The sequence below is a fragment of the Cricetulus griseus genome, chromosome X (assembly GCF_003668045.3).
Source record: "Cricetulus griseus strain 17A/GY chromosome X, alternate assembly CriGri-PICRH-1.0, whole genome shotgun sequence".
In the NCBI taxonomy this organism is placed as follows: Eukaryota; Metazoa; Chordata; class Mammalia; order Rodentia; family Cricetidae; genus Cricetulus; species Cricetulus griseus.
In genome coordinates this window covers 104,368,400-104,392,762 of record NC_048604.1, presented here as the reverse complement: position 1 = coordinate 104,392,762, position 24,363 = coordinate 104,368,400, and the positions used below count along the sequence as shown (strand labels likewise).

Sequence of the window (24,363 nt, the reverse complement as noted above, 5' to 3'; positions counted from 1 at the left end):
ATCTCTCCAACTTGCAAAAACAAGCCTTGCTCAAGAATGTCCCCATGTGACACTCCTTTCTCATAAAAAAAACTCATAGGAAATTTGTCACAAAAAGTGCCTATCACACTGACATCCCCAGCCTCCCTAAAAAATGCATAGTAATAATGACAGAATTTGATTTTAGAAATATGATTTGAGAATATTTAGGAAAACTGTGCTATTTCATTTAAGGTACCATTTCTTTACACTTTTGCCTCAATGGTGGATGCACAACAGAAATCCTTAATCACTTGTAAGGTAAAGTGTCTAAGTTCCAGTATATGGGGGCTGTAGACACGTGATGCATGGTGGCAGACTTCCATAAAAAGCTTACTGTTGGCTGGGCAGTCTTCAAAGGTGTCCACTAACTTGTAAAATGTTAAGGAAACACCCATTTAAACAAAGGCAATAATTAAAAGAAGAGAAAATTAAATTGTCTGAAGGAATTTTAAAAAATGATCACAAAACTTATCTTCTATGCATTTTAAGTTAGTTGGTTGGTTAGGTGAATGACAAAATAAGTCATTCATTTGTTATTCATGTGTGAGGTGAGCTTCATGGCTGAAGCTGCACAAGGCTTCATGAAGGGCCTTGAACTCCATTTCATGCTCTGCTTTCACCATGTTGAAATTTTTAGTATATTTTAGAGGGCACTGTGTTTTGATTTTTTTCACTAGATAACTATAAATTACAGTGTCTTCTACATACACTGATTGAACATGTTGCTTTTGAGTAGTAAACAAGAAGGCAGTCACACATTAATGTCTGTAGTCTGGCCCCTACACACACACTCCAAGAAAGGAGGTAAGGCATATATGAGAACTTTGAAAATGTATGTCCCACAACAGTTCAGAAAAGGGGCTTAGATGTACTTTAGTTCAGAAGATAATGGCAAGATCTTTTCATGCTGGGGAATTCCATAAATGTCTCATACATGGGGTGTCCCTTGAGCTGGGACTTTTAGAAATATTATTTAATGCTTATTTCTGTGTAGAAAAATAGATAGGCAAGTATAATACAAGGATGAGCTTCTCCTTTTTGCCATCTAGTCTGCCCTGTGCTTTCACTGTTCTTCTCAGTCATATTAGTCTTGTTTGAAGATGTCACCACATGATCCCAGAGCTTCTTTATTTATAAATGTAACCCTCCATACACAACAGCATAAGGACTTATTTGTGTACTGTATTTCTGTAATGTTTTATATCCTAAAGAGGCTGATGTTTTAAAAAGCAAGAGAGAGCTTGAATTCATGTCCCTGCTGCAAACTGTATCCAAGCTATCATGTGAAATCATGACAATGCTTCATTGGAGCTACTCATTTTCTAAGGGGTCATTCCATTATGTTACAGCCACACCATGGTTAAACAATGTCTGTGAACTCTAAATCTGTAATGTTGCATAAGCAAGTCAGCACATTTCTTCGAAAAGTGAGTCATTGACATCTGAATACAGAAAAAATCTCTCTCTCTCTCTCTCTCTCTCTCTCTCTCTCTCTCTCTCTCTCTCTCTCTCTCTGCCTCCCTCCCTCTCTCCTTACCTCCCTCCCTGCCTTTCTGTCAGATAACCTCACTGAGACACTGAAAGTGGCAAAGCTCTATCAAGAAATCCAGTTGTGTCTGTATTGTGGCCCCAAAGAAACCCAAAGAAGAAAACCATACTGTAGCTAATCAAAAGCTCCAGTTCTTTATATCCAGAGGCCAAGAACTCCATTTCCCCAATGTCTTCTCCAGAAAAGACTTTTCTTTGGAGATTGTGTTTTAAGGAAAGAAAAAATAAAGAACAAAATGTGATCTGATGTGAAAGTTACAAATGAATTAAACTCATGAGGGGGAAATCTGCATTATCTAATTTTAAAAAAATAATTTAGGTGCTGGAATGTTGGCTCAGTGATTAAAAGTAATTCTTATTGCAAAGGGCCTGGGTTTGATTCCCAGCATTCACATGAAGGGCCACCTCCTTGGGCACAAAAGACACCTGTGGTGCACAGATGTACATACAGACAAAATACACATACATAAGAATTAATAAAGCAAATATAAAAAGGTATAAAGACATATTATTGCCTTTGTAAAATAGTCCATATTGAAATAATAGAGGATTTTTACAAAATTTATTTATTTATATATGTGTATTTCTGCACAAGAATACATACGTGTGTGGGCATGTGCAAGCATGCCACTTTGCCTACAACTTTGTCCACAGCAGAAAAGGGTATTAGATCCCTGAGAGCTGCAGTTACAGGATTCTTGCTGGATTCTTGACTTGTTAAGTGGGTACTGGGACCTGAACTCTGGTCCTCATTATTTCTAAACAAGTGCTGTTAACTGCTGAGTCACATCTTCAGTGTAGAATAATGAATTTTTAAAAATCTGTGTGCCTTAATCAATGTGATCTGTGCTGTCCTTACTATCAATGTGCTTAAAAAAATAACTGTTGCACAAAAGAAATATAGCCAATGAACTTAGAGTACCCAAATATGTTTCTAATTCTGTCCCAACTCATGGTTTCTTTTAATATAGTCTATGCTTCTAGGACCTAGTCTCTTTAATTCTTAATGCAGCAAATTAATATCCATTCTGAATTTTTTCTTTGTGTGTGTGTGTGTGTGTGTGTGTGTGTGTGTGTGTGTGTGTACACGCGTGCACGCATGCACACGTATGTGAGCATGTATGTCAGTGCATGTACAAGTCAGAGGCTGAGGCTGGATGTCTTCCTTAATCCTGTTACACCTTATTTTTGAGACAGGGTATCTCAGTCGACCTGAAGCTCTCTGACTCAGCTAGACTGGCTGTCTTGGAAACACCAAAGTTTCTGCTGTGTCTCTACCTCCTTAGCACCAGGGTTACAAAAAACACATCCGCAAATCCAAGTTTTACATGGATTCTGAGGATCCAACTAAGGTCCTCGTGATCAATCCACAAACATTTTACCTACTGAGCCATCTGCCCAGCCCTCAGATGCATATTCTCATTGTGGCTAAAGCTGTGTAAGGATGGCAAATAACAAATTATAGGTCCTGAGACTTTGGTTTCAGCCAAACCCTAAGGTAGATTTCTCACTAGATCAGAACCAGCAAGTCGAAGGCATCAACATAGTGATTGAGAAGCACTCTCATTCTTAACAAATGAATAATTTAGTAGGAGAAAAGAAACCTCCCAAGAAATCGACAGTACAATTCCCTTTGAGGGCAGAAGTAGCAAATTTTTCTACCCAATTATCTACTTGTAGCACAATCAAAACAGAAAAGGAGGTGTCTCTAACAGCGCCGCTTTACAAGTCTGGCTAGGAGTGAAGGTTAGTGATTTTCAGCATTCAGTCTGCAGTATAAATTCTAGTCAAAGTGTTTCTTTCTCTGAGGTAAAAAATAGAGTAAGAGGTACATCTAACTAAAAATTACAGCCAAGCCTCATTGAATTAAATCACTGTCTGGCAGAATTTATAAGAGAAAAATAAAATCGTGTGAGCAGCACTTGGCTTCACAAAAAGATGGCATAACAGGATCAGGTCCAAGAACAGCAGGGCTGACCTTTGCCCTCCTTCTCCACGTTCTGAGCAGCCGCAGACTCACATGTTTTTAAGTTGAGTTTTCTGGTCCTTGTAACCGCCACGCTTCGGCAATTTGGCAATGTGCTGACCCACATATTTGGTGGCCGAACTGTGGTTAGTGTGGGCAGGAAAGCGAGAAACTGCTGACTAATCCTTTTCTGAAACTTGTGGCTACACAGGAACCAGTGGGCAATGGTTGGATTCATCTGCTTTGCCCAGAGCACATGATGAAGTGGAACTGGAAAGAGTTGCAATTAGCCAGGGTTACCCAGCTCCTCTTTGATCCTTGTGGAATGCTCTGAAGAGCTGAAGTAAAGAAGCAAGTCTGCAGGAGAATGTCTGTTTATGTAACGCCTGTTAAGTGGCACAAGGAAAAGCCTCACTGTTTCCATTTCATCTTTAGTATTTCTAAACTCTGTCCTTTGAATTATCAAGGACTACCTCATCAAGGATGTCTGTCAATGCAACATGAAAGAAAATTGGCCTTAACTGCCAAGTTAAAGAGGATTTTGCAATTTCTCTCAAGGCTCCGGAGGGCATTGTCTTTCTAATACCTAAAGCAGTGGTTCTTAAGCTGGTCTCTGGATCATTGGTCCCAGAAGAAGGGAGGAGGGAAACGGATAGAAATGCAGACTCTCTGACTCCAATCCAGTCCTGCTGAATCAGAGTTCTGTGATTGGGCCCAGCAACCTGTTTTAACAAGTTACCCATGTGATGGTCTTGCCTGTTCATCTTGAGGACCACTGACATAAAGAGTCTTTGTGAAGGTAATTCTGGGACAATGAGCAGCATTGGCCTCCTCTGGGGAATTGTGTCACCAGAAGGACTCCAACTTTATATTTTGCCCATGAACTCATTAGCCTACTTTAGCTGAAGAAAGTAAGTGCTCTGTTTCTTCAAATTCCATTATTGGAGTGTTTCAAAATTGAATTGAAGAAGACTTTCTTAAAACTTCCAAGTACAACATATACTTTATTTAATTAAATGTATATCCATATCAATTGGTATTATTAGTGGTTTGTGAAATCGTTTTCTATTTATTGTAATTTGTTTCTGTGAAAAGGAGACTTTATTGTCTTCTCCAGATAACTTTTTCTGCCTTCATAGTGTCAAAATATTTCAGAGGTAGGATGTATCTTCTAATCATTAACCATATTTTAACCCAAGAAGAAATGACAAAGAGAAAACTGTGCACAAGAGTTTGCAAAGAGGTTGTCAGGAATTAAGTGGGAGAACTGGGCTACCTAATCTCTGACTTCCCCAACTGGAATCTGCAAGTGAACACCATATCTTACATCTCTCTTCTCTTCTCCTGCAGCAACACAGTTCTTGGAACATTGTTGGTACAATTCAATAAGAGTTTCTTAATAAATGATAGAAAATCAAATGTGGGTTCCTTTTCCCGTGCTCCTGCAAAGGGGTAGAGAGTATTTTCTTCTAGTTGTTCATAAGGGATGGATAAAATGGGCAAATTACTTTAGCTTCTTTTAAAGTAGACTACTTCGTTTAAGCTGGTAGTCTAGTGGCCTACGAGTGTGTCAAATGGATTCTATTAACAAGAGGCCCAGGACAACGCACAGAGATTATCATCTCTGAGATCTGTTGGAAAGGTTCTTCAGAGATGTTTATGTAGCACATGCTCATTACTACGTCTGGCCCAAGTCAATTTTATTTAGCACCATAAAACAGACTTAGCTTATGATATTTTAAGCATCTTACACAAAGCAAGATTTATGCTACTGGGCATGGCTTTGGGCCTTCCACTGCACCCGGTTTTCCACAGGTCTGGAGAAGCAAGAGACTGTTTCTTTTTGCATTGGGGGTGCAAAGTGTAAGTAAGCCTCCTCCTTCTCCCTTCTAATATCACCAGGAATGAATAGGCAGCGTGTTTCCCATAATTCAGCAATAACTGGGCTATTATTGTTTAATGCTTCAGTTTATTAATGTAACCACTGTGTCATTCCTACCATGCCCATGTAATTAAATTACTCCATAGACATTTGATATGGGGCTCTCAATCCCTACAAAAGCTCAGGATTTCTATACCCCTTTGTGAGTCCCTAATGAATGGGTGGCACAGACACTTCTGTCATCCATGTTCACTCCCTGTCCTCTCCTGACTGCTCTCCTGTGTCATGGAGGCTTATTTCTGCAGAGAAACTGGGACTGTTCTAAAGAGCAGGGTCACGTTTCCAGTGGCAGCAAGCTTGAGACATGCTATCACCTTCTGTGTTCTTTGTCCAGCTAAAGCAGAGGTTGCCCAAATTAAAATTCCAAAACCATGTCTGCCCCAGTGGATCAACAGTGCATTCTTAGACCTTAGTTACTGAATGCTAATCCTTGCTTAAGTCATGAGTATAAAGGGAAATAAACTGCAAAATTGACTTCAAAAGTAAAGCAATTATTATGTCTATCTAAATTAATGCTGGACCCTGTCTTTTTAGGTAAAAAAAACAAACCCTATTTTTCTTAAAAATTAAATATTTAAACTTTGAATCTTATAAGTGGACCTATAAAGGTGAAACCTAATCTACATTCTATCTCAATTCAGTTTAGAAAAAAGTATTTATGCTTATCAATAAAATAATGTGGCTCTTATAAAACTACTGAGTGTTGACTTTAAATTGTTAATTTCAAAACACAGTTTAAAATGCTATAGGACTTAGACATGAATTGTTTAAAACAATCAAAATGGATTTTATAATAAAAATCTTTTTCATTTGTAGATATGGCACATTAGAGATGATGCATGCTTCTACAGATGAAAAAAATCTCACATGTGACAGTTACTACATATACATATTATATATATTAATTTAATGTATATAGTAACACATGCTATATATATATATATCTTATGTGAAAAAAAGTGAAGATTTCAATAGACTCTTGAACAGCTAACTTTTTCTTACTTGTCCATTATTTATTTATTTATGTGTTCATTATTTATCCAATTTCATCAAATTTTAATGTATTTTGGTCATTTCCACATTTCCCGCTAGTACTCTCTTTCACTCCTTTTCTATTTCTAATGAACTCTTTCTTTTTGGCTTCTAAATTTTGAACATGGAAATTACATAAGAGGATATATAAATGAATAAGAATAATAATTTAGATTTAATCTAAAATCTATTGCTATGGTTTTATAAGAAGACAATCAAACTATAACTTTTGATGCTTAAAGATTAGAAATGTTTATAAACAACTGATCTTTCAAATTAGAAACTTGAGAGATGAAATCACACATAATTGAAATGTAAATACATTCAGATATGATTAAAGTAAGGATAACAATTACTTTACTATTATTAATGCTCTTTAGTATTAAATTTTGTTATACATATAATCATGCTAATAGTCAACTTAAGAAAACTAGTGGGACTACTAAAGTTAGGTAAAGTAAGAAAATTTAATAATCACAAAAGGGAAAGCTTAGAAGATATGTCAATAATGATATATCTGTGTATAACTAATGGAGATTAAAAGAAAATTAAGACAAAGAAGAAAAATACAAATCCATGATAATAGGTGCATATATTTATACTTTATTTTCAGGAACAAATGAAATAACTTTGCAAAAAAGGCTAGGATGTTTAAAAACCCCAAGTAAAGTTGACCAAATGTTGTAACAGGTGAAGACATTTGCCACCAATCCTGAAGACCTGAGTTCTATACATGGATCCTTATGATGGAAGGAAAGAATTGACTCCTGCAAGTTGTGTGACCTCCATATGTATGTCATGGCATATGCACATTCTCTCTCTCTCTCTCTCTCTCTCTCTCTCTCTCTCTCTCTCCACACACACACACACATACACACACACACACATCATGTGCACATAGTAAATAAATAAATGTAAAAATTAAAATACAAATAACACCCTCAAATAACTGAAAAATTCAATAACACACTGCCAAGTAAGCAATAAGTAGAAGAAATCACAAGAAAAATTATAAAATGATTCAACTGAGTGAATACTACACTTTCACAATATACCAAAATACGTAATGTGAGTCATTGACTGTATGAAAATTCCTAGAGTCAAATGCCTCCAAAAACCACAAATTTAAAATCATTTAAGTACACTCACATCTTAGTCATCTCTGTAAATAAAGAATAATAGTCAAGAGTAATAGAAGGAAAAGGAAAAACAAGAATAGATGCAGTAAATAATACAACAACTTAGAAATATTCCGCAAAGTTAAGAATTTATGGTATAAAAAAACAAAAACAAAAAAGAGTGAAGGACCAGAGAGATGGCCCACAGTAGAAGAAGAAAACTAACTACTGATGGTTGTTCTCTGCTATCCACATGTGCCCCAACATACCCCAACCCCTGAAGACACATGCACATGTATCAATAATAGTGAATAGAATTCTTAAAGCTTTTAAAAATTGATTCCTGGGACTGATTTTTTTTTAAAGAAAGTGATAAATTCTTAGCAATACTGATCATGGAAAAAGAGAGAAAACCCAAAGTCAGTTTTATCATAAATTTTTTAAAAAGTGGTAGCATATTCTGTAAGATTTTATGAGCTTCAGTGAAAGAATAAAATTACAATTCAGCACTAATAATATCAACAATGTAGTTGGCAGAGACAAATTTGTAGAATCACAAATTGTTAGAAATAGATACAAGAGGAAATAGAGTAATCTTGCTACTTTTATATCTAGCAAAGAAATTGCAATGCAATGAAAAGTCTTTCTCTAAAATGATAGAGACCACAAATTTAAAAGAGAGCAAGGAAAGGTATGTGGGGTGGTTTGAAGGGAGGAAATATGATGAAATGATGTCATTAACTCAAGAAATAATAACAAAGAAAAAATTCCAGAGTTTCACTACTGACTGAAAGAAGGAAGAACTAGTACCCATTTTATATAAACTTTCTGAAAACACAGGAAGAACTGTTTCCCTAACTCATATTATAAAGGTGGCATAAAGCTGAGAAAATCTGATAAAACAAATAGAGGGTAAAAAGTTAAAATTGTGCCAGTCAGTGGAGGCTTACACCTTTAATCCAAGCACTCAGGAAGCAGAGGCAAGCAGATCTCTGTGAGTTCAAGGCCAGCCTAGTCTACAAAGTTAGTTCCAGGACAGCAAGGGCCATTACACAGAGAAACCCTGTCTCAATAAACCAAAAAAGGTAGAAAAGATAAAAGGAAAGGAAGGAAGGAAGGAAGAGAGGAAGGAAGGGAGGAAAGAAAGAAAGAAGGAAAGAAGGAAAGAAGGAAGAAAAGAAAATCATGAATTGACATCACCCATGAAAATAGACAAGAAAGGCTTGAAGTGCTAGTAAATTGAGTCCAGGAGCATGTAAAAGGCCTAATACATCATGACCAGGGAAGTTTAGTTTAACGTGAAAAACTAATCAATCAGTACAATTTGGAGCATTTATAGAAGAAAACTAAATGATCATTTCCCTAAAGATAAAAAGATAATTTGGGGTCTTTTTTTGAGACAGGGTTTATCTGTTTAACAACTCTGGCTGTCCTGGAACTTGCTTTGTAGACTAAGCTGGCCTGGAAGTCACAGTGATCCACCTGCCTCTTTCTCCCGAAGTGCTGGGATAAAAGGCATGTGCCACCATTGCTTGGATCAGAAAGATAATCATAAATTTTCACATTTACTCAACAAAGTAGAGCCCTCTGTAAATTAAAAATCAAAAGCACATTTATTAAGATGGTAAAGGATATATAAAGTAGAACTTCAGGGGCTGGGGAGATGACTCAGTGGTTAAGAGTACTTGCTGCCTTTGCAGAGGACCAGGGTTCAGTTCCCAGCACACACATGGTGGCTTAATTCTAGTCATCATACTCCTATATATATGATACAAGACATGGATCTAGAATATACAAAGCATCCATATACTTTAATATTATGTGAGGAGGCCTAACGTAACATCAGTGCAGCCATGACAGGCTGCAAGCTAGCAACACTAGGACTAGGCTTCACCCTTACAATGATGTCACCACCTTTCAGGGCACTAATTAGAATTGACACAAACAAGTACTAAATGCTCCAGAACATTATGTAACTTGTATATGGTTTGCCAATTTCCTTGCAGCCATGCTTGCACTAATCCCTGTTTGACAAGACTCCTGTTGACCCACTCCTGCCCAATCAGGAATTTAACCCCCATCTGAACCCAGAATTCCCCTAACCCACCCATCCTTTACTCCTTAAAAAACCCACCAAAACTGACCTCGGGGCTCTATGATCCAACTGCTGAGTCAGAATGGATGGAGAGTCCAAGCTCGAGCTTACAATAAAGGTTCTTTGCTTTCACATATGAACTGGGACTCCTGGTGGTCGGGGGCGGGGGGGCTCATGATACAGGCATAACATTATGAAGGCAATCACCCACCTTATTAAGGAGAAAAACAAGTAAACAGAAAATTCACTGCCAAAGGAATATGAGTTACTAGTAAGTACAGGGAAACATTTGTCAGCATCATTGGTTGTCAGGGAAATATAAATGAAAGTAATAACAAAAGTACCTCATACTCAGTGGAATGGCAAAATGTGTAGTAACAGGAATGATTTTCACCCAGTGCCACTGAGAGTATAGGATACACTTTGAAAAAGCATTTTGTAGCTTCTAGTATATTTAAGTAAATATACTCTGTGCCTACAATTTCCACTCCCAAGTATTTACCGAAGGTAAGTATCTCCACAGAAACTTGTATACAAATGTTTTTGTACATTTTTTATTCATAATCCTCACAAGTGGTATATAAGCCAAATGTTTAACACAGAAAACTCAGCTGGGGGCATAGAGGAACTTTTCGGGAGATAGTAATGTCCTAGTGGTTGGGGCTCTGGTTACATGGGCATATACATTAATTAAAACTCATTAAACTATGTACTTATAACCTGTGAGTTTCACCTGGGGTCACGCTTATCTCAATCACAAGTTTTGGCAGTTCCTCAACTCTTTGTTCTTCTGAGTTCAGGAGTGGCTGTGGCTGTATCTCTCTTATTCCTCTTAGTGGAGATTTGTCCAACACTATCTGATTATTTCAAATTCAACACAGCAAGCACAGACATCAATGGTTAACTAAAGTTACTTTTCTTCAATTTCCATCATAAAATATGAGACATAAAGAGGATTTGCAAACACACACACACACACACACACACTACAATATCTCTAGGTCTTAATTGTTATTTTTGGCAGATAGATGTGTTTTTCCTATGCTAAAATAAAATCTAGTATAATGCTCTGTGAAGTTTGAGGAAATTTTGTTGGATTTTATGTGTGTTGAAGTTCTATTTAAACTTCTTATTCTTGCAACTTCAAAGTATTCTGTCTTTAAAGACAAAGAATTCCTGAAAATAATTTAATATTCTTATTTATGATTTTTCAAGAACATGGACAGGCTACATTAATTTCTAATATCCTTCTAATTTCTATCCCAGTATACATATGGCAAATTAAAGTGAGTTTTCAAAGGGTGATATATTTAATCTAAAATTATCGTCTCTAATTCTGATTATATTATTACATTTGAAGTCAGAAGTTGTATTCTGGGCCTTTTGCCTAAGAAATTTTATTGGTGAAGTGAGAAGGTGTCTAGAGGATTAATGGGGATCTTGCTTGAATAGCACCACTTTATAATGCCTTTATTTCTGTTTTTTTCAAGAGCCAAGAAAAATTTTGCCAATGATGTGTCTTAAGCTTTATTTTGTAGTAGTTGTTATTGTTTAAGACTGCAACTTGTCCTTTCCATCAAGAATAAAGAACATTGCAGCTTCCATAGGTTAGTTTGATAAGAAAAGAGTCATATTATTTTCAAGGTTGCCAAATGTCTTCATCCCTGGTATATACAGAAGACAGTGGAAGGGACATGTAGACTTTGTCTGTTTATGACACAAGTTACACACTTCTCTACCCTCAGATTCTATTTTTTCTCTTAGACTTCCTTTCCTTGATACAAACTAATAGACTCCTTGAGTTGCATGTTATTTCCCTTTTCAGTTACTTGTGACAGCCATTTAGATGTCTTTTTAAAATGAAACGGCTTAAACTTAAACCAAGAGATGCCACAGTATCTTTACATAAAATCAGAAACTCTCAAATTGTCTAGTCATTCTTCTTAAGTGTAGTTTATGATAACGTCCTGTGCTGCATAGTTTTACATCAACTTCACACAAGCTAAAGTCACCTGAAAGGAGGGAATCTCAGTTAAGGAAATGCCTCCATAAGAGTGGCCCATAGGCAAGACTATGGGACATTTTCTTAATTAGTGATTGATGAGGGAGGGGCCAGACCATTGTGGATGGGGTCATCTCTGGCCTAGTGGTCCTGGGTTCTATAAGAAAGCAGGCTGAATAATTCTTTTAAAAAATTTTGGGGATGCTAGAAATTTAACCTAGGGCCTCATGCATGCCAATCTTGTGTCTCATCCCTACCCCTGAAAGATATAGGCACAACTTCCAGTGCAGCAACTATTTACAAAGCACTAATATCCTTAGTGTGAATATACATTTTTTATTAAAAACCTTAATCTGTAAGACAAAGCCCACTGTACTAGGACAGCAGTGTGTATGTATTGTAAACTTATTTTCCATTATTTGCCTTCAAAAATATTGTGTATCTGTTTTAGATTTTTACCTGCATAGCTTCCTTCCTGTTTTACTGTCTCTTTCTTGTTCAGAAAAGGAAAGTTATCTTTTATAATTTTCACCCTGAGAACAATAATCCATCTATTTACCAGTTTATATCTAGCTATTTTAGTTATCTTTCTTACATATTATTCAAGTTGGTTACTTCTGAATAGGTGTTACACTTATACTATAAATGTTCTATTCTTTCCAGATTTCAGACATGTATATACTGTATCTTAATCATATCCATGTTTACCCCCACCATGCTTACTTCTTCCAGAACCCCCAGTCATATTACTGTCCCTTCAAATCTTCCTTTTATAAATTTTTATCTTTATCCCACCGGAAAAAAAAGAAAGCAGGCTGAACAAGCCATGATGAGCAAGTCAGTAAGCAGATCTCTCCATGGTCTCTGCATTAGTTTCTGCTTCCAGGTTCATGCCCTGTTTGAGTTCCTAACCTGAACTCCGTCAGTGATGGACTATGATGTGGAAGTGTAAGCCAAATAAACCCTTTTCTCCCCAGGTTGCTTTGGCCATGGTGTTTTATCACAGAAATACTAATCCTAAAACAATCCTAAAAATTCTCTTTTAAAACTCAAGTATTAACACAGCACTGTAGGTTTCAGTGCAATGGTTCACAAACTGTGGGTTGCATACCCTTTGGCAAACCTCTGTCTCCAAGAATACTTGCATTACAATTCAAAACAGTACCAAAATTACTGTAATGAAATAGTTACAAAAATAATTTTATGGTTGGGGGGTCAACACAACATGAGGAACTGCATTAAGGGTCGCAGCATTAGGAAGGTTGAGAATCACTGCTCTAGAGGATTTGTGTCTATGTACAAAATAGCAAGTCATATTGAGAAAGCAATGTATATGAAATTTTTTTGATGAAGTACATTCACAGTTACTGTATTTACACCATGTGTGTATTATCACACAAGTAAATATGCCCACCCTTATTTCAAAATACTTCTGTATTCCCACTCTGGATTTGGGAAACAAAGAGTGTTAAAATGTTGTTTTTCATTTCTTAACAGAGAAGTTGAAAATGCTAATTGAAACCTTACATTGATCCCGTCAAATCTCTACTTAGGAACAAACATGGGCTCCATGGATAAGAGTTTTTGACAGACTTTCTTAGAATTCTTGCAAAACTGGTTTCTGCTCCACCCAGAAAGTTCATCAAACATACACAACAGGACCACTGCACACAAGATAATATTGATACTCGAGGGATGTACTGAAATATTTTCTAATCCTTAAATCTCCTGTAGTCAGGGTGGATTTTGGTGTCTAATTAATTTTGATGTGTTGATATGAGACAACAGGAAGTTGAAGAAGTCACTGTAGACAATGCAGAGCTGGGAAGGGCAAAAATCACCAGAAGGTACTTGCACACAATCTTAGTGGCTGCTTCTGAGAATACACTCAGAGTATGTGTCTATGAAAATGTATGAGGCAGGTAGCAAGAGGAGGAAAAAAAGATGAACATGGGACAGTGCTGGAGGAAGAGACCACAAAAGAAGAGAAGATGAAAATGATAAGAAGAAACAAGGTGTAAGCCCCTCAAGGCCCCTTCCCTGAGGGCCTCTAATTGCCAGGTTCATCCACAGAACATTCTAAACTGTCCTAATAGCTAGACCTTGTCCCAATTCTACATAGTAAAAAGTCCAAGCTCTGGACTTGAAATCACACCAATCCCCACCCTGGAAAGCTTCACCCTGGAAAGCTCTGTCCTATCTCAGCCCCACCCAAGCTATATAAATCCTGTCTTCAGTTCTCTATAATTTCTTACCCTAGCAGAGGCAGCCACCCTCTTGGTCTTGTCCCTCCCAATACATCTCTTGTGTGGTTTGTTGTGCTTTGTGACTTTGTGGTATTTCTTGGCTTCTGACTGTCAGGATACCTTTCCGTCCAAGCTGTACCATTTACACAAAGGAAAGAGAAGCAGGTTAAGAACAGAGTAGACACTGTAGGGTCAGATAGAGGAAAGTCAAGGTTTTGGAGGGAAACAGGGGACATCATTGACAAAAGAACACTAAGGGAGAAATGCAGGATGGCAGATTTGGAAAAAGACTAAGACAGATAGATGGTGAGAAATAAAATGATGAGGAGAGAGGGGAGATGGGATCAATAAAGATAGATACATATATAGAGTAGAACAGAATAGCCATTGTTAAAGAAGGGGTAAGTCATTTGTGGGGACACACATTTAACTTAGCACTAGGGAGGCAGTGGTAGACAGAGCTCAATGAGTTCAAGGGCAGACTGGTCTACATAATAAGTTCCAGGCCTATCAACACTACAGAGTGAGACCTTGTTGTAAAGAAAACAAAGGGGCTAATAAAAAATAGGAGAGGCACAGAAAAGCAAAAACAAGGTGAGGACAAGGATAGAGAAAGTGAGAGGAAGGAAGACTATTCATAGCCATGTTGGCCATGATGCAGCTAGGCTTCTACTGGGCAGCACCATTGTGATGTATGGTCTAGCTAACTATGTGGGGCAGAGCCCTCCTGAAATGTTCCCTGGAGATGCCAGTAGTGAAATGCCACTCTCCAAGATCAGAGTCAGGAAGCTTGTCAGTCACCTGTCTAATTATCAGGTAGGTGTCCTGCTCTAACCACTAAGAAGGTATCCTGCTCTAACCATCAGGTAAGAGAGGCCTGTTAATCTGGTAGGTACCCTGCTTTAATTAACCATCAGGTAGATGTGCTAATCTTAGTATAGTAACAGTGGTTTCCTGATTGCTCTGATGAATTGTAAAAGGCATTGTTTCCTGTTCCAATTAGGGCTTGGGTTTCCAAAATAAGGAAAGCTTGCCAAACAAGAAACATCACAGTAAATTGAAGTATTAGAAGCAGAAGTTATAATCCTAAATTCTAAAGCCAAACCACTGGAAGTAAGTAGTTCTTCCTGCTCTCCCCAAATCAAGGGAGGGCTTTGATTATCACCATTAGATCCTCAGTAAGGGGGCGGGGCATGGCATGCCTGGGAATTGGTAAGACCAGAAAAGTGAAACACAGGCTTCTGTAATGCTTTTCTCCAGTCTTCGAGTGTCTTAGCTAGAATGATTAAGGTTAGCAAACACACCAGTGCCCAGTGGAATTTGAATTTCAGACAAATCATAGCAAAATAAATACTTTCTAAAGCTATCTATATCCCAAGCAGAGAGAAGTGCGGAACGCAGTTCTTTGAAAATGGAGCTAAAGAAAGAGAACAAAATGGCCAACTTCCAGGATCAAAAAAGTTCATTGAGGAAAAGGTACTCATTGCTTCAAAATTCATCATCCATGCACCCCCGGGGAGTTTCAGGAAGTCCTCATCGATATTCGGCTACTGATTAATTATGACAATGTTCTCAGGAAAGGGCTAGCATGGGCAATTGCCAAATACAACATGGATCAGTTCACACCTATGAAGACCAGGTCTTAGTCACAGAAAATGGTGCTCTAGGTGACAACAGATTTTTAGATCCAAGAAACAAAATTTCCTTTAAGTTCAATTACTTACTAAAAGAAACACATGACCCTCAGCCAAAGATCATAGACGGAGGCTTAGACTCTTTGAGAGAATCCTGTGATTGGGCTTTAAGGGCCTATATAAAACAGTATTATTCTACTGGCAATAGTACAGTTTACACTAAAACTATACATGGGCAAAAGACCATTATTGCGTGCATTGAAAGCCACCAGTTTCAGCCCCAAAACTTTTGGAATGGATGTGGGCAATCAGAAAGGAAGTTTACCATCACACTGCCTAAAGCCCAGGTAGTTGGAGTACTAAAGGCCTACGTGCATTATTACAAAAACCACAATGTTCAGCTGATTAGCTGTAAATATATACAAGAGTAATTAACTGCTTTCAATGAAGCTCAAGCTTCAAGGGCATTTGTTAAGATCACAGAGAGCACAGAAACTGGGTATAAGGCAGCAATTAATAAAAACTACCCAGAAATGTCACATACAACATTCGAAGGCCTGGCCCAAGAAAGTTCAATTACTTGCATCATAATTGACTGGAATAAGCTACTTAGCTACAAGATCAGCAAAGAACTTAAACAGGTTTAAAGGCCAACCGAATCTCCCATGGGGAAAAGACTCAAGAAGGTGTGCTCACACAATAAATAACTGATAAACAAATGAGAGTGATACTTTAAGATAGTTAAGAGATCTTCTAGCTTCATGAGATACTGCTGAACCTATACCAGTTTTGATTCTTTTGTGTGTTCTCTGACTTGTAGTTATGTTATCATTATATATATATTGTGAATCTTTTTTTAAATTCTACATTTATTGCTGAGGAGATCTACCCTGAAGTCATTTTACTGTTTAGAAAATTTTCTAGACATGCAGTTCTGGTACTGGTTAATGCAGGTAATCTGTTCATTCCTTTTTATCCTTGGCTTAAGACACTTCCAGCAGTTCAGTGGCTTTTACTGATCCACCAACTGCTAAAGAGTTTATACTACAAACTGTAGATAACATGACACACTCCTTCTCCCTCCTTGTTTATAGCAACACATCAGACATTTGGATTAGGATTTTTCTAGGCCATGTTGGGAGCCAAAGGGAAATTCCGTGGCAGCAGCCATTCCAGGGACTTATTTTTAAACATAAAGACAGGAACCACATCCCCTGCATGTAAACATTTGCTTATTTTCATTCCCTCGTTGTCTCCTCCCATTTAGTTCCATTGTAGTTATAGCCATTGGTATTTACACATGTGTTTCATCCACTTAAGTTTCTGTTTAATATTCAAGAACTACTGACATACTGTAGATGTAGTAGAGTATAAAACTTGAATAATGCAGTTATTAAAGGACTAATAAGAATCCGTGCTTTAATGCTCTCTGTTCTATAAGCAGACGAATCAAACACCTATATCACTTACAAAGCTGGAGTAAAACGAAGTGAAAAGGAGAAAACACAGGCAGTGTCTTACTATTGTAACCTGGTATTTCAGAGTGCTCTCTTCTAAACAGGATGTTAAACTTATTCCAAATTACTCTTCCTCCATCACCCTGCCCACCAAGAACTCATAGGTAACTATGATATAGCAACCTTCCCAGGCATATTGGCAGGTATCTAAGTCATAATAATTGGCAATTGCAGATTCATTTACATTATTTAAATTTTACGTTTACATTTTTATTTACATTTCTATGATCAGTCCTTAGGGGAAGGTCAGTTTTTTAAATAAACAGGAGTGTCTTCTAATTATCACTACATACAAGTCAAAACAAAAGGGTATTTTTATTCTGCTTTATTTTCACTCAGTAATCCAGTCAAGCAAATTTTGTTTGCAAACAAAAGCTTTATAAGCCTTTTTGTTTTTTCAAATAACTTTTTTATTATTTGTCATTTATACTACCCATCCATGCCTCACTATCTTTGGTATTGGGTAGTTCAATAGAAATACACCTCAAGTGCTCTAAATGGAACAAGGAAAGGGGCAAAAATGAGAAGATAGAGAAGAGATGCAGAGCTACTTGAGGAGACAGAAATGATCAAACTCTTCAGGACATACAACTATCAAAAATGAATGAGTTGGGGCTGGAGAGATGGTTCAGCAGTGAAGAGCACTGGCTGTTTTTACAGAGGACCCATGTTCCATTCCCAGCATCCACATGGCAGCTCACAACTGTCTTTAACTCCAGTTCCAGGGGATTCAACACCTTCCCTTCACACAGACACACATACAGACAAAACACCAATGTACATAAAATAAATATTTTTAAAAAAAACGGAACTGGAGAGATGGTTTAGCAGTTAAGAGCACTGCCTGCTCTTCCAGAAATCCTGAGTTCAGTTCCCAGAAGCAATATGGAGGCTTACAACCATCTATAATGGGATCTGATGCACTACTGTCATTCAGGCAAACATGAAAATAGATCACTCATATGCACAAATAAATAAATCTTTTTAAAAAAGAATGAGTTTATTTGAAAGAGTTAGTTTATCAGAGTTACTAATTAAAGAGAGTAATTTTTTTAATCTGCCAATTCTAGTTTCAGGTCAACTTTTCTATCCTATGTTATTATCCTACTGTATTTTAATTAATTCTACAATATCATCTATCACTTCTGTCTGTTGATTAATAATCAATACTAAAATTCACCCTTATAACAAAGCAATTTCCTGTTAAATGCAAAAGATTCCTAAGCTCTTATTCTATGTATTGTGGTTTATTTTCTTTTATTGTTCACTAAATCAGTCTCCTTGATGGAATTGATATTTCTCAGGGGGAAAGCAATGTATTCACTTCTTCAAAGGTCAAAAACTTAATTATGTTCAGAGAAAGGGGTCCTTTGGTTAGACAAATTGCTGAGCAAGAATCTAGAGAGCATAAAGTTGGGGAGTAGAAGTTGAGGAGAAAGAATTGTACATTAGATACACCATTCTTTGCTGTGTGAGTAGCATTGATCTTTTGTCTTTGAAAATGTTCACAAGGAGCTATATAACTGATTTCTGGAGGAGTGGCAAGTGAGAACAATAGACCTAACTCTAAGATGTCCTCAACTTGAACATTTTTTTCTGGTATTAATTTTAAAAATCCTTATTTTTTAGCAACCTTCTCTCAAAAAGCAAGGAAATGGTCTCTCATAGACTGTCATCATTTTGTGAAACATTTTGTATCTTCCCTGAGAAGGACTTAGACTAGGGAACTTGTGAATTAAAAAAAATGATCAAGCTAAACATTTTATCAGAAAACTAGTTGAACTTTGGAATGAGTCAATCATCTCTGAAAAAGTGCCAATGGGTTGGATGGAAATGTGGAGGTTACCAATAAAAGGACAAAGTCCTGAAAATGTGTCAGTGAAAGAGTTGAAGTACACAATAAAGAACATTAGGAAAAAGAGCATTTGGGGGCAAAGAGCACTCTGACACTGTCAAAAAACAGAAACTAGATTCAAATTGAAGGGGACATTGTTTATCTTAAAGTGCATTGCACATGCTCTCCATCCACTCAACTATAGACTCTCTTTGCTGAGGACAGAGCCACAACTTTTTACAACTTGGGAAAGAATTGACCACAGACTAAGCCTTAGAGAGTGGGCTGCATCTGTTTTGAATACTTTCAACACTCTACCTCTGGGCATTGACCTCCTGTCAGAGAGGGCTCTGAACTGCAACACAGTGAGATGTATAGATGTAGAAAATGTTTATATAAATGCTTACATACTTGAAAATACATCAATGATACCTTTGGCATATAGTTAAAATATTTGAGAACTATGTCATCATCACATCCTTTTTCTTTATTTTTGAGAACTGGTATGCAATATGACATATAGAGTACAAAATGGAGAAAATCCAACACAGAGACAGCTATTACATAACATTTATGTGACACTTTTGATTTAGGGTTTACTACATGTTCACTTGGAATCCTCTCAACATTGCTATGAGGTATAAATTATTGATGGCACTTTATAGGCAAGGAAACACTAACTCAGTAAGTATAACCCAGCCAGGGACTAATATAGTATCAGGACTTTCAATTCTTCCATGTTTTCTTCACCCTTCTGGAGGTGCCTTCAATAATACTATTAACTGATAGAAAATTCATCAGTCTTTGTGACCTTAAATTGTCCCTGGACAATTTACAGTTGTTAGTCAAATAAAAAAAACAGATTTTTATTGACTTGTGGAATCAAATCCCTGCCCCTTCACCTACCTGTATAACTTTCACAGAGATGTTACCCTTTATTGCCTTTGGTTTTAAGGCTGCAAAATGGGATTAAAAATAATATTTTTCACATAGTTGTAAGGATTAACTAAATTTGGACATGTAAAGTTCTTATAACACTCAGTGCCCCTTCTACACTTAGGATTTTGAGTAGTGTTTTCTCTAAGTGTTTGCTAGAACTCTTCTTCAGTGTTGACTTATACACTAGTCTTGAATGCTTCTTGAGCTTATTGTGAGAGACCAAGGCATTTTGAAAAGACCAGTGTCTAAGAACATTACCAAAAATAATTTCTTATAAAGTCTAATCAAGGACTGGAGGGAGAGCTCAGCCATTAAATGCTAGGCTCACAACAAAAAATAAAGTCTAATCAAACAAATCCATATATACATCTCTTAACCACTTTTGAGAACCAGGCAAAACAACCAGAAGTCAAATGTGAGATGTGGTGCCAAGCATGTTAGGAAGTATAAAGCTTTGCTTGTAAGAAATGCACACAAAGGAGAAAGTTCATTGTGATCCTATAAAGGAGGATCTGTGGTATGTCAACATCAACTACACCTAAATGTCTCTACATTTTTAAAGCTCAAATGGTAGCCTTGGGCTATGAAGGTTAGGATTTTTCTGTTAGGATAGAAAAGGTGAAGCATTCCTTGGCACTTTAATCTGGTGAGAAAACACTGACTTTGGAAATAAAGACTACCAATTTCCACACTGAGAGGGTCAGAGAAAGTAGGAACTCTGGATATATTTTAAGATTGTGATTGGCCTGCACAATAGGAATCTGTGTGCAGACAGGAAGTGCTGATCAAGAGCGTAGCCTTGAGCCCTCAGCTGAATCCTGGAGTAATGTCAGTGATAACAATGTAATGAGGACATGCTTTCTTTTTCATTTCCCTTTTCAGTGCATTCTTTCTAGGGTTAAAAAAAAATCAGCCTTTGCAAACAATCTTTGTTCTCTTTACACTATTGAAAACCTAGAGAACAAAGGCAGTTGTTCCAACTGTTCACCATTTCCTGAGCATGTTACAGGAACACTATAAAATAAAACCAAACAGAGGTTAATTTTACAGTGAGGGTATGGAGATAATGTATTAAAGAAGTAACTTGTAAGTAGTGGGAAGTCCTGTCACCTGAAGAAATGGAAACTTCAGAAATAACAAGCAATATGTAATTTAAGGAATGTGGGTGTTTGTCATTTTGGGAAAATTATATTCTGAACGAATAAATGATACTCAAGTGTACAACTGAATGGCATGTATGGAAGAATAAGTGGCTTATTTTTTCCAACTTTTTTATTTGAATTAGAAACAGGATTGTTTTACATGACAATCCCAGTTGCCTTCTCTCACCGGTCCTCCCCTACCACACCCCCCCAACTAAAACCCTATCTATCACATATCCTTTCTGCTCCCCCTGGATGGTGAGGCCTTCCATAGGGTGTCATCAGAGTCTGTCATATCCTTTGGGATAGGGCCTAGGCCAACTCCTGTGTGTCTTGGCTCAGGGAGTATTCCTGTATATGGAATGGGCTCCCAAAGTCCACACCTATGCTAGGGACAAGTACTGAACTTCTACAGGAGGTCCCGTAGATTTCTGAGGTTTCCTCACAGAAACCCATGTTCCTGAGGTCTGGATCAGGGACTAAAAGTAACAAGTTACACTTCTATAAAGCTCTTGATAACAAAAAGCAGCAGGAATAAGCAATTCTAAGAAACACTTTAAAATAAGAAGAATTTGCTATGGAGGCCCTAGTCTTTCAACTTTATTCTCTCTTCTGTGCAGAGTGCTCCTGTAGGATCTTTTTCCTCCTGCCTCTTCCTGTAATTCAGTGACTGCATTTCTCAACTCTGTAATGACTACCTCTTATAAATTCTTGGTCTCAGGTAATAGCCTGCAACTCCAGCACTTAAAGTCATGGCAACTTCTATAGAATGACCACGCTTTACCTCCCTCTTCCTAGAAGTACATGTTAATAGATGCAAGAGTGGCACTAAATGGATGAGTTCCCGTGGCATTCATGACTGTGGCCAGCCAGTGTCAAAACAGAGAAGAGTTTGAGTAAGAAAGGACCAAAAAAGAATAGTAATGAAAGCATGCATACCACATTAAAAAAACCCTTTTCTACATGTTTGCACAATAAATGGGAAAGAGAGAAAGAAAGAAAGAAAGAAAGAAAGAAAGAAAGAAAGAAAGAAAACCCTTTATGAGTTTGTTTTGGAAGATACAATTTAGCTCTTCTACCAACCAATCAAAAAAATATATATATCTTTCTCAAATAGAAAAAACAGGGGAGGGAGATTTAAAGTAAAAATAAAAGTACCTCATGGATTTTCTTTGTTAGTGTCTTAAAATTTCCTTTGTGAAAAGAGAAATTGCTTATGGGTTCAAAATCCAGAGAGCAAGATACCTTATCCTCAATTTCTTGATTTTATCAAAGTTACAAATTACTCTCTGTAGAAAAATTGAATTCGCTTCTTTTTACAAGTTGAGGTTTTCATGTCCCCATTCTAACATAAGTGGCCCTGTTATATTTCAAATCTCCAGTCATTGGAACAATTAGTTGATTTTGGCAGTCCCTGTGAATAATGATTTAACAAAACCTATCACATGAATGCAAACTGAGTATGTTTGACTATTTGGTCCCCAGATAAGCTCATTGAGTGCATTCAAACAAATGACATGGACTTGACTTTTCTGGTATTTTCCTGATTACATGCAGAAAAAGGGTTACACAACAGTTTTAGTGCCAAGCCAAAAATATCCATCCCTAAAGTTTACTTTAAACAATATACTGTCTTTGCATTTTGCTAAAGTTTATTACTTAGAATTAAAAGCTTATTAGAATCAAGTCTTTCCTGAAAACTGACATATTCAATTACATGCATCTGTTCTAGAGAACAGACTGTCTAGACACAAGAATACCATTGTGGCTTAGAAGGAACATGATGCGTTACAGAGGCTGCTTCATCGGCTGGGTGACCATTGGTGTGATCTGCTCTGGGAACACCATGTGGGAAACTGCAGTTTCCCACATGTGTGCAGATATGAACAATCCCAGTGGCTATAGCTATAAACAAACTGAGACTGAATTACAGCAATGTGGTGGTGATAGAGAAAAACACATAAGCCAAAGATAAATATGAAACAGCAGCATTAAAAATGCAAAATAAAAGCAAACAAACAAAACCAGATTAATATAAATTAGAGCCAAGAGTCCAAACTCTGTTAAGAAGGAATTTTAGCCTTTGTTCCATGGTCCAAGGATTCTAACAACTGTATTTAGGGTAAGGGGTGTGGAGTCATTTATTCACATGTACATGGAATAAGAACAAACTGTTGGCTGGTTATGAAATAAATGAAGCATCTGTCTTGGGAAACTTCCTCACAAACAAAACCACACTGAGTGCATGCCATATGCAAGCAAATCAGTGAGGGGACTAGTTGTTTCTGATAGAAACAAGAAAGCAATCCCTACATTTTTCAGTTTTTAGGCTTAAGTGCATGTCTAGCACTTCAGCAAGTTACAACACAGTAGACATGTTTGATCATATGAAGAATCTTAGTTAAAATCAATTTCCCCCAACATGAGTTTACACAGGCTATAAATCACATGCACTTTACAAAGCCATGGCCAATATGTGAGAAAAGGATTCTGTCCCCCCCCACCAAGCCCCTAAACTTGGTTATCATTTTAAGAGATTGAAAATGCAATCACTGTTAATTTTCTGGGTTTTGTGGCTTAGAAATCTGAGAAGGCAGGGGTTCATTTCATAGTAAATTTGCCCCATAGGTTGGAGACGGAAGACACAAATGAAAGGAAAGTACATGGTGTATGGTGGTTGCTAAGAAACATGCAAGAGATCACAAGCTGCACTTAAGAACAACCAGAGGGGGTATGAGCTGTGATATCATCATCCATGATAGCTCTGTCTCCTGGCCCAGCAGGAACCACTGCTGTGGTTAAAATGAAAAGGAAAGTGGTCTTGTTAGGACAAATGTAAGAAGACCTGGACAAGGAAATGAAAGGCAGAGGCCCTTCCTAAACTGAGACTGCAGCATTCCAAGCACCCTGCAGGGAAGGCTTGCTTTGGGCTAGTTCAGTATAGGGGCAGTGGATGGTGGTTAGGAAGGACACACAGTTTGCTGTTTGCTCACCTGGTAGCAACAACTCTATCTTTGAAAGATCTAGAGCCTGTGATTTCATTAATCAGAACTCAATGAGTCAACTACTGTTTCTAGCTTAATATTCTCCATCAAAGAAAGGGACTTGAACTTTGATTATCTGAACTATGTGACCCCCATACAGCCATAGACCAGATGTACTCCAGGCTTGACTACTTCAGCCAGGAAATACACAGTGTAGTCTCTGGAATGTGCCAAATCTAGGAGCAAGTATTGATACTTTCACTTCATTACTTTAGTAATTTATATACTCTCTTTAAATCTTGAAGCACTTACTGTGTTTTGTAGGAGCATAATCATATATCCT

At 37.2% G+C, this 24,363-nt stretch overlaps 1 protein-coding gene and 1 pseudogene across 1 annotated transcript in view; one reads left to right on the top strand and one right to left on the bottom strand.

Annotated features, from left to right (window-relative positions):
• Positions 1-24,363, bottom strand: part of Mid1 (midline 1) — a 346,136-nt gene that overhangs the window by 248,437 nt on the left and 73,336 nt on the right. The gene's annotated exons all lie outside the window — the stretch shown is intronic.
• Positions 15,406-16,251, top strand: LOC100758959 (annotated as a pseudogene).